The following is a 15923-nucleotide window of genomic DNA, read 5'->3' as shown; positions in this document are numbered from 1 at the left end:
GTTTAGTAACTTGTCAGTTGTGCCAGAGCTAGTAAGTGGCAGAGGCAGGATTCCAGATGAATCTGAATGTGTGAAATCTAGACCTGCTGCTACACTTGTCCTGTCACGGGGAATTGGCATCAGTGACACTTTACAGAACCATCCACAGAAACAAGACTCATTTCCCCAAAAAGCTGCCTCTGGTATATGAGCCAAGTCAGAATTCTGTGCCCTTGGAAACTCCCTTTATTCTCTGAACTTTTATTGCAAAAGACTATGGCATTTTCTAAACATCGAAAAAACCCACCCCGAAACTGTAAAAGTTTATGCAAGGTTTTGAGGACCTATTCTCCTAGGAGTTTCAGATACCTTTTGAGCAGTCTCAGCATCATTGGAGTACAAGTGGAAGTTCACGGGGTGCCAATATATTGTCGTGATACACGCGCTAACAATCACATCGCAATGGAAATTGACCTTGTACAAGTATTTGCATCTCCACGGGATTACTCTATCGAGTAAAATGTCACCAGAAAAATCAGAAGGATTTTTCTTTGTCCTTAAGTGTGGCTTGAATTCATTTTTCTAAACGACTCCCAAGTGTGTGCTTTCATTCTATAATCCATCCTAAGTGTTTTAAAATAAAAGAACTATCAAATCACTTAGCAGAACGAAGCCTATTGATGCCCAGAAAGGGCAATTTATATTCAGTTGGTGCCATGGCATGATTGATATCATTCAGATTTGAGACCTGGAGTGATAAATAGTCACACATGGCCAAGCGCCACACTTCAGGGCTCACAGGCCCCTGGTGAGTTATGGTTTTGTTTTGCCCCTGGTTCTTGTAGGCTGAAAACTCTGTTTTCATAAATTAATCAGTGATGGCATTTTGCATCTCTGATTTGTTGCCTTTCTCAAAAGGCCTTCATTTGCAGTTTATAGTGCCGAGGGGCACAGTTTCAAGCTGCCCAAAGAGATATGAAACAATTGGATAATCAAACGCTTTTTTTTTTTTTTTTTGGTTATCATGGCACAAAAATATAAGATTCTCTAAAAGCTTCCTTTCAAATGCAAGGACATTTAAGGGCAAAAAAAGTTTTTAAATGTTTCTATTATATATTGAGTATATATGAAATAATATTTATTAAAATATATGTAAAATAAAATAACAAAGGAAAACCTGTATTCCAACCACCTAGTTTAACAAACAAAATGATATCTTGAAATTTCCTGTCCACTCCTCCCAGATAACATTCTACATCCTCACTCATCAGAAGTAACTAGTAACCACTGTCCTTACTTCAGTGTTAAACAAAGTATTGTTTAAATCTTTTGGAATCATGTATTAATAAAATCATACTGTGTGAAATTTTTTGATGTATTTATTTTCCTCTACAGCATATTTGCAATATTTATCCATGTTGATACTTATAGCTATAATTTATCTTCATTACTGTATATGATTCCATTGTATACACAGGTCACAATTTGTTTATCATTTTCCAGTCGATGGAAATTTGGATTACTCCTATTCTTTCGCAGTTCTATCATGAATATTCTTATATATGACCATTCTCACATATGTCACTGGGTGTAAATGAGTAAGTATATAACATACTGTAAGTTTAAGGTGTACACTGTGATTTGCTACTCTTACATTGCAATATGATTACTTATTTATGCCGTATAATAACTCTATGAGAAAGATGCATTTATAACCTCATTTTATGGATTAGGGAAATTGAGGGGCAAAGAAGCGAGGCAAATTCCCTGAAGTTGCATATCTAGTAAGCAGCAGGGCCTGGATTGGAAACCAGAAAGCTTGGTTCTCAGAGTAAGCTTCAAGCAGAAAACTATTCCCTCTTAATAGACTCCATCCTCCTAATGTCAGGAAGATATCACTGAGATCCTCATGATTTCATTCTCAGAAATTCACACTGCCCAAAGGTCACTCCTATAGAACAATCCAATTTCCTTTTTTTTTGCATTGGAAGCTCTAATTCATTATCTATGTTCTAATTTTTTTAATTTTTTAAATGTTTTAAAGTTTGGAATAATTATAGATCCAGAAAATGGACATTGGCATAATCCACAGACCTTATTCCGATTTCACCAATTTTACAGGCACTCATGAGTATGTTCTTTTATACGATTTCCTAACAAGTAGAATTCGTGGAACCACCAACACAATTCAGATATAGAACTGTTCCATCACCGTAAATCTCCCTCATACCCCCCTTTATACTCATACCTACCATCTTCTTCTTCATCTCCATTTAATAATCAACATTTAGACAAAGCCTGTGTACCAATTCGTAGTGGCTGCACAAACAAAAGCTTCAAAAATAAAAATAAAGTACAAAAATTGCAGTTAAGATTATACAAAAGCATGAGTTGACCCTGAAGTTTCTTTATTTGGGTTGCGTTTGGATGTAAAGTACCTCAACTCTTTGCTTGCAAAGTCTCTGTTCTAAGGCCAGAAGAGAGCAAAGTCAGAGAAAAATTTTTCTTCATCATTGGATTAGAGTAGGATGGGCAATTCATTGTTCTTTTCTCAGTTGGTTTAGTTAGCTACCATAAAACATGAATAAGTGTCCTGACTACCACTTCTGATCTTATGACTCTGCATTTAACCTCTGAGGCCTCAGTTTCCTCCTTTTTTGAATGGGGATCATGGATATAAAATATTACTTTATAAAGGTTACAACCCAATGCTAGTATAACAGGTCATTCAAGGGGTCATTTCTTCCTCTTTGCATATTCCACTTAGCAGTAGCTACACGTCCTCCTTCTAGAAAACATCTACATTGCTGCTGACTTGAAAACAAAGTGCCCTGCTGGGACATTGTGGAGGGATGACAACAATTTGGATTTCTGAGGCACACAGCTGTGAAATACCTGATAGAGAAGAATAGTTAGTGCCAGATATGCTTGATTTGTCAGAGGAAACTGAAGGACATTTTCCTCAGCTCAAGTATTCATCAGTAAATAGAGGTCACACAGGGATTCTTCTAGTTGGTCACACATAAGGAGAGTTCCAAAACCTTGGCATTTTGGGGGGTTTTAATTTCCCAATTCTGAGGAAAAACAACGGACAATATGGAGTACAGGTGACCTCAGGTTGGGATGTCTCATTTATTCTCTTACAGTGCTATATATACAGAGATGCCTCTGGTGGAATAGAAAGGACCCTGAGCCAAGGAAGCAGAAGACATCCACTCTAGACAGAGCCTTGTCATTTTAATGATATGAGAACTTGGGTAAATCTCTTGGCCTTTTTGAGTCTTAGTTTATCTGCAAGGTGGTATACATTTAGCTGCCTACCTATCTTGTATGTTAGGATGACTAAAATGAAAAAAATATGTAAAAATTCTGTGTGAATTGCAAATGATATATAAAAGATGTATATGTGTGTGTGTAGTGACACGGTCTGATAATTAAGTTTGTGAACATATCCTAGAAAAAGTGCTACATAACTTATTGCTGAATATCACTATAGTCACCTTTGAAGTACTGCCCTTAGGAAGCTATGCACTGACACCAGCAACTAGTCTACCCTTCAAAGCATTTTAGAACTCTTTTTCTGGAATAGCCATCAGAGCTGTCGTCATATTACCCTTGATGTCCTGAATGTCATCAAAATGTCTTCCTTTCAATATTTCCTTTATCTTTGGGTAAAGAAAAAAGTCACTAGGGGGCAGATAAGGTGAGTAGGGAGGGTGTTCCAATACAGTTATTTGTTTACTGGCTAAAAACTCTCTCACAGACAGTGCTATGAGCTGGTGCATTGTCACCAGACAAGAGTCATGAATTGTTGGCAAAAAGTTGGTCGTTCAACTTTTTCATGCAGCTTTTTCAGCACTTCAAAATAGTAAATTTGGTTAACTGTTTGTCCAGTTGGTACAAATCCATAATGAATAATCCCTCTGATATCAAAAACGGTTAGCAACATCATTGCAACAAGTTTGTGAATTTAATTGTCTGACCTCGTGTATGTCTGTGTGTATCTGTGTACATACATATACACACATATTATATGTCATTACAATTACTACTATTATTTTTCAGGAAAAGGAATATGTGTATGTGGAATTGTTCCACTCCCAACAGCTCAGAAAACAAAAAGCAATTATCACATGAAAACTGCTGTTATGACACTCAAGTTACATGGTGATGACAAAAGCTGTTTTTCCCAGGAGAGAGTCAGGATAGAAGAACTCATAGCCATTTAGTGCCTGAAGAAAGCTGAGAGTCTTGAAAGTTTAAGTTCCAAACCAGTCATTTAACAGATGATTAAATCACAGCCCAAACAATGTGACTTATCCAAATTAGTAATGGATATCGGCTTGTTATAAACGAAAGAGAAAAGAAAGATTAATGGGAGCACCGCCTATGGTAAGATCAATTCTGACAGGAAAGAAGTTATCAAATAGGAGGTACGATTGTTATAAGGCTTTGAAAGATGGGCATCAACAGGTAGAGGCTGTAAGGTCACTTCGTTCAGAGGGACCAATGGGAATTAAGGCACAAAGGTAGGAGCCTATAGCCCATGATGGTAAGGTATATGCTGTGAGCAAGCTTGCTTTCCAGGGAGAAGAGGAAGATGAGCTCCTATTTGAGAACAAAAATTATGTTGAAGTATTGACCTTTCTAGGAGAAAACAGAGACACAAATCATTAATTTGTCTCTGCTGTTAGACGCTTCCACTCGTTTAGGCTAAGGACGTGGTTCCCAATCTTTGTTTTTCATTAGGATTGCCTGGGGATTAAAAAAAAAAAAAATACTGATATCTGGCTACCATCCTTAGACATTCTGATTTAACTGGGATGCAGTGCAACCTGGGCATGGAGATTTTTTTTTTTAATTCCCTAGGGGTTTCTAATTGCAGCACAGTTGGAAACCATTGGGTAAAGAAGCAAATTAAGACACAGCTATTTTCATATGTAATAAAGTAATTATGTAAGATAGGTAACATCAATCCTCTATTAAAACCTTTGTCTGGGTTGATTAACTTTGCAAATCAGGAAAGAAATGGTACAGCAGACAGTCCAGATTTAATAGTAAACAGGCTAAGATAAACCTTTAAAAATCATAAAACATTTTTCTACTGTATGATTTTACACGAAGTCCCATACCAGGACTGAAACTGGAATTTTTATAAGGTATTTTAAGTAAAGTACAATGAGTGTATTATTATGGAGTTGGTAAAAAGATGAGTAAAGAAATTACCAGCGGCCTACACACAAAATTTACCAAGACATTAACTAATATGCAATTGAAAACTTACAGAATTTTAAATCTATTAAATAAATCCCGTTATTTATTTCATAAATGCTTATTAAACACCAACTTTGTTCCAAGTGTTGTTTAAGCTACCAGATGATACAGTAATGACAAAAAGTTAAAAAGCTCATGCCTAGTGGAGCTTAGTGTCTACTGGGGGAAATAAAAAAACAAAAAAAAACAAATAATATATAATACAATGTCTGGTGGTGATAAATGTGTGAAGATAAAACAGACAAGGAAATAGAGAGTGATGGGGTGTATTACTTTATATTTGCTTGTCAGGGAAGGACTACATACAGAGGCAATATTTGAGCAGAGACCTAGATTAGGTAAAAGAAAATCAGCCAGAAGATTACAGAGAAAAAAAGCCTGCCAGGAATATGGAATATCAGGTACATCACTTTTAGGAGCAAATAGTGCGGCATGCTAGACCCCAGTAATGAGTGTTAGCTGATGAGGAATGTGGGTTTCTTTCTTTCTTTCTTTCTTTCTTTCTTTCTTTCTTTCTTTCTTTCTTTCTTTCTTTCTTTCTTTCTTTCTTTCTTTCTTTCTTTCTTTCTTTCTTTCTCTCTTTCTCTCTTTCTCTCTTTCTCTCTTTCTCTCTTTCTCTCTTTCTCTCTTTCTCTCTTTCTCTCTTTCTCTCTTTCTCTCTTTCTCTCTTTCTCTCTCTCTCTGTCTCTCTCTCTCTCTCTCCTCCCTCCCTTCCTCTCTCCCTCCCTCCTTTCCCCCCTCACTTCTCTGCCTCTGTCTCTCCCTCCCCCTCCTTTCCCTCTCTCCCTCTCCAACTAAGGATTCAGTAGAGTAGGAATAACTGTAGATGGAGAGAAGAAAAATGCAGGAGCTTGTGTCAGTACTTTTACAAGCACAAACACTTTTGGTCCAACTTCACAGTGAGACTAGTTTTATCCTGCCTATTGAACCTACGCTTAGAGACTTTAAACAACTTACTCCAAGGCACATAAGAAGCATACTTATGAACTCAATAGTCTTCTGACTTAAGTCTACTACTTTTGTTCTTTCTATACATCATTTACAGCATTAGAGAAAATGCAAAAATTATCCCCAGATTAAAAGTCCTGCTCTAAAAGTCCTCCATGATGGTTAAGATCTTTTCTACATTCTGCTTTACTTAATACAGAGCTAAATGATGCCCAACTCTCTGCTGAGAGGAGTGTTTTGTTTGTTTGTTTGTTTGTTTGTTTGTTTGTTTGTTTGTTTTTTAAGGAAAACAAACTTGAATGTGTGAATTTTACCCTGCAACCCACGTAAGCAGTTTCTGAGTAAAGATTTTGAGCAGATATTTTTTTTTGTCTCATCAATATAGAAAATAGAAATATTCTATAGGTAATGGTGTTAAAGAAAAATAGAGTCCTGAGTAATTGGATTCTTGCTCTAAGTCTGGACAAAGACTTTCTAATCACTAGAAAAAAATACCAAAGTTTATTTTTGCACCATTGGAATTAAAACTGGAGAAAATTCAGAAATGCAGCAAGATGATTTTTTATTACAATATACCATTATTGTGAACCATGTCAGTCCAATTATGTGTCTAAGAAATAAACATTACTTACTTTGCTACAGAAGTAAAATCTTTTCAACCCTCAAGAGAGAAGATAAATTAAGTGGTCCCAATTGAGCACCAATATGAACTTGAAAATCTGTATATCTAGGCTCTGTTGAGTTGTTAGGGCTCTTACTTTTGGAATGCAAAAAATGTTCCCAGCATTCATCATCCAGATTCCTCCTTCAATTAAGAAATCAGCATTAAAAAATAACCAATAGATGAAAACCTAAAAGAAATGCCATTGTTTAACTAAGACCAGAATGAGATGTTCAGCTCTTCTCACAGAATTGTGTACTGGTGGGTTTTTTCCCTCATTCACGGACTGAAAGACAACCAAACAGGACATAAACTTATGTGACAGTCTTGAGTTTAAATATTGTTCCATCTGTTTCCAGCTGTATGCTCTTAGGTGTATTACTTAATTTCTCACAGCGACTGTCTCTTTAAAATGGAGTTGGAGTTGAAAATAGGGTCTTGCAAGCATGAAATAAAATAATATATTTGTAGTAAATATTTGTCTTCCCAAAGACTTTTGAACACCCTTTCTAGATTTTAGTATTTTGGCACATTATATTTCCTCACACCCAAAGTTAAATGAATGGAAAAGGAAAGCTTTATTTTCAGGCTACCTCACAGCTGGGATGCAAAATGTGACCTAGTTTCTACCAATAAGATACTACCATCTCAATTTTCATTCAGAGGTGAACTACAGAAGGAAACAGTCTGAGTTCAAGCAAACATGAAAACTAGCAGAGGAAGTGTGGCTCTCGATCGATTTAAAGGAGGCACTGGCTTCCCCCATCCTTGGAAGTGTTTCTTGAAAGGTCAGACTTGAATTTGCTTCCCCAACCTTCCCAATAATTTTCTGAACTACTAATGCCCCTTAATAATTTTACTTCTCCTTAACTGGACAGGCTAGGATCCTGTACCAGTGCATTTGTGATCAAAATTAAGCAAAGGAAACCAAGAGGCTACCATGTGGACCACCTGAGTTCTTCATATGTTTACCTTTGCCTCCATTTTGTAACAGCATCCCTATGTTTTCTGGTGATCAGAATCAATTACCTCTGCCAAAATAGTGACTCTTTTTTTTTTTTTTTATGTGCTACTCCTTGGACCCAAAGAGCCCAAAGAGCCCAGGTAGATTCTGTACCTCACAATTCAATCGGACTTTTATGTCTTATGTCTAATTTAGATGTCAGTACTTCTAACCCTGCAAAGCCTGGGTCGGGGATGGATTCAAAGTGATAAGTTTGAACAAGAACAAACAAACAAACAAACAAGTGAAATAAAAACAACCTCAAGATCACCTTTGGATAAGATACTATTAGATGTACTATTATCACCGTGATATCTTTCCTCCATCTAGACCTCCTGTTTTCATTTACTTTGTAATGAAGTTTAAAATAGAAATTTGGTGAACTAGTTATCTACTGCTGAGTACATGGAAAGTAACTTTTAAGATACATGGAAATGATAGTTATAAAGAGATTTTAATAACATGGGAAAGGTGTAAGTCAAAAGCAAAATATGAAGTTCTGGAAGTTTTGGCATTTTTTCTACTGCCTCTGTCCCTGACCAATTTTCAGTGAATTAAACTGCAATACATATACTTGCAAGAAAGACTGCACTAAGATAGCTGGGAGTTAGAGATGAGTTCTTTCCACATGCCAGAAATTGCTAAATGTTGCATCAACAAAAATGTTGAAGAAACCCACTGAGGGCTGATCCATGACTCCCCCTCCCAGGTAGGGATAGGCCGATGGAGTGGGTGGTAGAAGGCCATAGCAGCTCTCCAATGACATCCCCTAAATAAAGAGGTAGAAGCTCAGGTTGAAAGCAGACATTGATGCTGCTATAACTTCACCTGTCCCTTGGATTTCATCTTGCTTGGGTTGACCAGCAGAAGTGGGATGCTGCCAGTTGCGTGAAAGAATACCTCAGAAGTTTTGCTTCTGGTACAAACAGCCACACTAAGCAGAGAGGAGAGCCCAGTATTAGGGCCCTAATTGAGAACTGTCGATACAATTTCACTCCTGGTTTTCCATATTAATAATTGACTAACTATCCCCGTTTGGTCTGAATTTAGGACGTGAAAGCTTTTAGCAGACTGCTATATCAGAAAAAAATTCAGCTCCTGTTTCACTATCAGTCACTACAAAGCAAAGAGAGATCTGTGTAGCTATACAAACAGGGAAAAATTCCAGAAACATGAAAAGAGTCTGCAGTTCAAAGAATCTTCTCTGAGTTATAAAAAAGTAGTGTTAAATTGAAATAGACTTATTTAGTGAAATTTAAAAAGTTAAGAAAAATTTTAAAAGATATTTAGAAAATATCAGATGCATTTTAGAAGGCATTGCCAACTGCATATACAGCCATTTAGCTAGGTATAGAATTGTGGGGTCACACAGGTTTTTTTTCATAGCTTCGTAAATGGTGTTTCTTTGTCTTCAGATTGTGCTTGCATAGGAAAAATTTGGGGTCCACCTAACATTAACATAATTAATGTTTTTCTGGTATGTTTGGGGAATTATTTATATTTAAAGTATAAAGACTCAATAGGGCTATATTTGGAAACATACTCTATTTTTCGTTATTTTTTTAAAAATATAAGGTACATCTCCATTTTTAAATTGAAAACACTTCCGTGGTGAAATGAATTATTTTTTCTCAAGCTATCAATCTCTTGGTTAATGATAAAACACTAGAGGTACTCCCAGTAAAATCACAAAGAATAACCATTTTACTCAACACAGTTAAAGGTTTTCAAAAGACAAGTAAGATATAAAATAGGAAGCAATAAAATTCTTTTTTCCCCTCTATTTTTTATAAAACAACAGATAGAATTATCATTACTTATAGGAGATTTAATTGTTTTCCTATAAATCTCAATAAAACCAACAGGAGGAAAATTATAAGACTATTCAATACCATGACTGAAATAAAACCTACATCTAAAAACAAAAGCAAAATCAAAAGAATTTACACTAGCAACAGAGAGTTAAAATAAATAGTAAAAATAATAATCCTAACAGCATAGAAAAATACAAATAAAATAATTACAGTAATATGAAACATGTAGGAATTATATGCTGAAAATATTTATGTAAGCTCATATAAAGGGGTAGCAATCATCCCAGGAAAAAATGAAATATTACAAAATTTTAAATTCTTTTCAAGTTAATTTTAAATTTTTTCACAATTAATAAAAACTATGCAACTGATAAAGTGTGTAGGTTAAATATTTCCTTACACAAAGATCAATTTTACTCAACTATAATTAGAATTATTTTGTTTTGTGGGCATAAAAAATTTTTAATTTCTCTTGGGTGATTAAGCATGCAAAACCACTTTTGACATTTTAAAAAGAAGGGTTATAATTGGATTTTTGCTCCCACTGTATTTTAAAACATATTAGAAGGTAAGTAATTAAAACTGTAATACTGATGGAAGAATTAGTGAACAAATCAATTGATAGCATGAAAAATGTCTCTTTATCTCTCGCCACACACACACACACACACACACACACACACACACACACACACACCTAGGGTGCCAAAAAAAATGTACACATTTTAAAAGATGTTATCTGTATTACTTTTCGAAATTGAATATGGTGGCAATGTGCAATATGACGTTCGCTCAAAAGATGGTGTTAATCCACCTGAAATCTATGTAATTTTACTAACAATTGTCACCCCAATAAATTAAAAAAAAAAAGATGGTGTTAATCAAATGAATGCTAGTGTTATTCATTATATTGCAATTTTAGTACAGTTATTCCTTTCTCAAACTGCGTATACATTTTTTGCACCCTCTTATATCTATATATCTTTAAGAAAATGGAGATGAAAATATATATGTATATATATATTTAGTAAATTACTTGTAATATATACAAATCACTTTGGAAAACTAGCAAAATTAGTTAAGTATTCCGAAAAAATGCAGTCTTCCTGTCAAATGATACAGTAAAAATTCTAAGTAGTTTAAAGCAGCAGTTCTCAAATTGTGGTCCCTTGAAACCTGGAGGTCTCTGGGATTCAGAAGATTAAAAAAATATATATAGTAACAAAGGTTGTTTATTAACTTTTTTTCTCCACTGTGTTCACATTTGCACTGATGCTGCAAAACCAATAGCAGGAAAAACTTCAGGTGCTTTAGCGTAAATCAGGGAATGGCACCAATTGTACCACTAGTTGTGTTCTTTACTGCCCTGGTTAGCAAGGCCAAAAAATGTCAGTTTCCCCTAAGAATGTCCTTAATGAAGCAGTACAAATTATTAACTTTATTTAATCTGGACCTTCTAATGAGACATTTTAATATCTTCTGTGACAAATGGAAAATATGCATATGACATTCTTCTCCACATGGAAGTATAATGGTGGTTTTAAAGAAAACAATCTGTGATAGAGTTGAGAACTCAAGTAGTTGCTTTTTTCATGAAACACCATTTTTACTTTGAAAGAACAACTGACAGGTAAATTATGGTTAATGAACAAGATTAGCCTGTCGCATCAAGGAGAACAACTGGCCACGTATATTTCCAATGATAACATTTGAGCTTTCAAGCAAAAATTAGAATTTTGGAAAATGTGTATCCATCATCAAGAGCTTGACAATACTTGTGCTCAATTACTTCAAAACTTTTCTGATGAGAAAGGTCATAACAATACTGAATGCGATTGTTTTGATACTGTTGTAATGTGCTAAAATTTGAAAGATCTACAAGTATATAATTGAATATATCAATATTTTTCAAAAAAGTAATGCATTATATTCCAAAGTCATTTATGAGTAAAGGATACATTCAAAGTACAAGAAAGACCAATAGATATCAATGTAACAGTATGAAATTTAATTGATATGATTTCAGGTTCCATGTTGCAACTGATATTTAAGAAAGAGACTTGTTGAGTTTTGCTGTAGCATCAAAAATGTATATATCCACCATTGTCTGAAAGGTCTATGAAAAGACTCCATCTATTTCAACTACATATCTTTGTGAGGCCAGATATTTTCCACCTACTTTGATCAAAACAACCTATCATAATTGAATTGAATGCAGAAGAACAGATTGAAAATGTAGCTATAAGATTAAAGAGATTTGCAAATATGTAAAGCAATGCCACCCTTCTAGACTATTTTAGAAAATAGTCGTTTTTCTTAAAAATACACCAATTATGTAACATGTAGTGAGTTAGTGGTTTTTAATAATAATTTAACATGATTATTAATAAATATTCGTAAAATATCTCAGCTTTAATTTCTAATACAGTATATATATTAAGGTAAAATTCACATAAACAAAAACTATGTGAAGTCAACAATAATTTTTAAGAGTGTAATGGGATCCTAAGAACAAACAGTTTTTAAATAAAATCATAGAAAACTTGAAAAAAATTAGTAATATTACTTAGCATGTCTTTCTGTATGGAGAATTTGATATGCAGACAAGCAATGGAAGGACTTCCAAAAAATATTTAATAAGTCTTATAACAAAAAAATGTGAAATATCAGTGCATAAAAATATCTTTAAAAGTTTGAAGTTACACTAAAACACAAAAAACGATATTTGCCAAAAGTTTAGTTATGATTAATAGTTTACATATAAATACACTGTATAAATCAATTAAATGAAATAAAATATATGATCACAGTAAGAAAATAAGAACAGTTCAAAAGTGTGGAAATAAGATACAATGAACACACACACACACACACACACACACTGTCATATTTTCACATTCTTACAGTCTTATTTCTAATCCAATAAATGCCATACAGAGAAGACATATGTGCTTTTTGTGTAACAAATTAGTTATTTTAAAAAAGAGATCACTCACTCTTGGTAAAAAAAAAAAGATATAGCTTAAAGCACGCTCTCAGATGCTGTTTGTGAGACTATAGAATGGTGCAAAGTTTATGAAGGGTGATTTGGCAAATTCATGAAAAATTGTAACTAAGTTCATACTCTTTGACCCAGTAATTCTACTTCAAATAATTATCATCAAATATTCCAAAACTAGGAAAATATATGTTTGTATGAAATGTTTCTTATAGGAGTATTTGTAATATATAAATTCTCATAACAAAGTATATTGATAGAAGACATAAATTTACTTACACAGTAAAATATATGTTCTTAATTAAAACTATGTTGTAAAGAATTTTTGTCACTATGTAACAATATGTATGCTATAGTGCTATACAGACAAGACGAATATATAATCCTTATTATATGTAGTGTGCTGAGGATGGGGGAACAATTATTTCCTTTTGCATGAAAGGCAAGCCTCTTTTCTTCCCTCTCCTTCTACTTCTCTAAGTCTATAAAGTTTTAATTGTATTGGTCCAGTCTTTCAAACAGAGATTGGACTTTAATGATCTAATTATACCCTCTAACTATTTAGAAAATTGTATTCACAATTTTTGAAAATCCCCAAAAAAAAGTTTCTAGGTCCAAAATTCTACAGTTTCATAAATTCATAGATTTCTGATTGGAATGTAAACTGGCACAACCTTTCTGAAAAACAGTCTGGCAATTTCTTTAAAAACTAAACATGCAACTATCATACAACCCTGTGATTGTACTTCTGAGCATTTATGCCAGAGACATGTAGTACTATGTTCACACAAATGCATGTACATGAATGATGAGAGCAGATTTATTCATCATAACCACAAACTGGAAACAACCCAGATATTCTTCACAAGTGAATAAACTCTGGTCCGTTGATACCATGGAACACTACACAGAGGTAAAAAACGTATGAACTACTTATACAAGGAACAACTTGGATGACTCTTCAGAAAATTATGCTAAGTATAAGAAGCCAATCCCTGCAGGTTGCATATTATATTATTCCACACATATTACATGTTAAAATGGCAATATTATGGAAACGAAGAATAGACTAGTGGTTGCCAGGACTTAAAGATGGGAACCGAGCAGATAAAGTGGGTGGATCGAGTGTGGTGGGCAGGAAGACAGGGGTGTAGCTATAAAAGGGCCACATGTGAGGATCTCTGTGCTGATGGAGCTGCTCTGTATCTTGACTGGATTAAGGTCACTATCCTCCTTGGGATGTGTTACGATAGGTGGGCCAGGTTTTTACATTTGGGGAAATTGTGTAAAGGTTATAAGAGATATGTTATTTGTTACACTGGATGTGAATCTACAATTATCTCAAGATCAACAGTTTCATTAAAATGAAAAAAGATAAAATGAAAGTCAAAAGCAGGACAATTCTTATAAAATGTGTCAGCTCTATTTTCACAATAAAGGGAAAGGATATGAGAAATATGCATAAATATTTGAAATGGTTTCTTCTGAATTTATGGGGATATGTTTTTTTTCTATCCTTCTTCTGTACAACTGAATGGACTTTCTAAATTTTCTTAAATGAGCCTATGAGATCATAATCAGAAAATAAGAATAATGCCATGTGCCGAGCAGCCAGTTTGTGGCATATGTTATTCTAACTACTTTATAGGCACTGGCAAGATTGAGTTCATGTGTGTAAAGGGCAAAGAACACTGGTACATAATACGCACTATTTGTGCATTTTTTAAATAAAGTAATAATAAATCATTTTTAATTTTTACAAAACTTCTATAAGAAAGGGAATATTGCTAGCATCATTTTATAACTGAGAAAACTAAGGCACAAAAGTCAAGTAACTTCCCGAAACTTACGTTACTGGCATGTGCTTGGAAGAGGATTCAAATCCAGACTGCAATTTTTTGTCTGTATTCTTCACCACGACAAATTGAATTGGTCCAACTGTGCCCTCCAATTCAATCCTGGTAGTTGTACATCTGGTCTGATGACTTGATCCCCCAGCTTTTTTGTTTGTTTTTCTAACATAATGTATTCTCTTGCTTGGAGAAATGGGGTTAAAGACATTTACACTTTCCTCAATAGTATAGGCACTTATGATGGGACTAAGAAGCCAGAAAAAAGAAAACATGCTGAAGTCAGCAAAAAATAAGCATGGCCTCCTCCATAGGAGGGTTGCTGCCTTGAGGGTAACACGATAGTAGATAAACCGACTGAGAAAACTGTAATGCACATGGTAGTTAGGGCTGTGATTTACAGCTTTATGTTGATACAAGTATCATTGCTTTGGGAATTTTATTTTACAGTTTCTCAATTTACAAAATTTGGTAGCTAACACCATTTCTATTCATCAGACTGAATTAGCAGCCATCTATTCTTTAAAGACTCCAAACAGTTACTGTTAAAATGTTACTTACTACTCTTAATTACTGTAGCAAATAAGGCTATACTCTATTAGAACAAACATTAGAACATATTTTACAACTTAGAAAATATTAATACTTATTACCATGTTTGAATTTGATTTCATTTCCCTCAGATATATTGCAAAGAATCATCTTTATGACTGTAATGAAAGATACTTTAACATTTCTGTATGGGGATATCAAGACAAACTGATGAGAAGTAATGTAAAAACTTAAAAATAAGTACAGAACCACCACTTTCAGTCAACAGGAAATTACAGTAGAAATAGGCTTATAATCGCAATAGACATAATTGCGAATATTTACAGAGGTATACCTGACAATCAAAACAGCATGCAGATTGAACAAGCACCGGTTTTGAATAGTAGATAGACAATAGATGAAAGCCCTATTGCATCACTAAATAATAGTGGCAAATCATACACGTTATTTCACATACCTTTTTTGTTCTATTTAATTCCTGTTATTTGTATTTTATAACACCTTTATTGAGGTATAATTGATATAAAATAAATTGAACATATTTAAAGTGTACAATTTTATCAGTTTTGACATATATATATATATATACACATATACCTATGAAATCATCAACACCGCCAAGGTAATGAATATATTGATCACTCCCCCAAATTTCTTTATGCTCTTTTTAACACATCCCTCTGACCCTTCCTTTCTCCTTCTCCGTTCGCAAACACTGATGTTCTTTCAGTCACTGCAGATTATTTTGCATTTTCTAGTTTTATATAAATAAAATAATACAGTATGTATTATTTTTGTTGAGTTTTTTTCCTGTAAGCATAATTATTTTGAGATCTATGTGTGT

This window comes from Rhinolophus ferrumequinum, chromosome 11 (assembly GCF_004115265.2).
Source record: "Rhinolophus ferrumequinum isolate MPI-CBG mRhiFer1 chromosome 11, mRhiFer1_v1.p, whole genome shotgun sequence".
NCBI lineage: Eukaryota > Metazoa > Chordata > Mammalia > Chiroptera > Rhinolophidae > Rhinolophus > Rhinolophus ferrumequinum.
The sequence above is the reverse complement of the archived record's forward strand: the minus strand, read 5'-3'. Positions refer to the sequence as shown.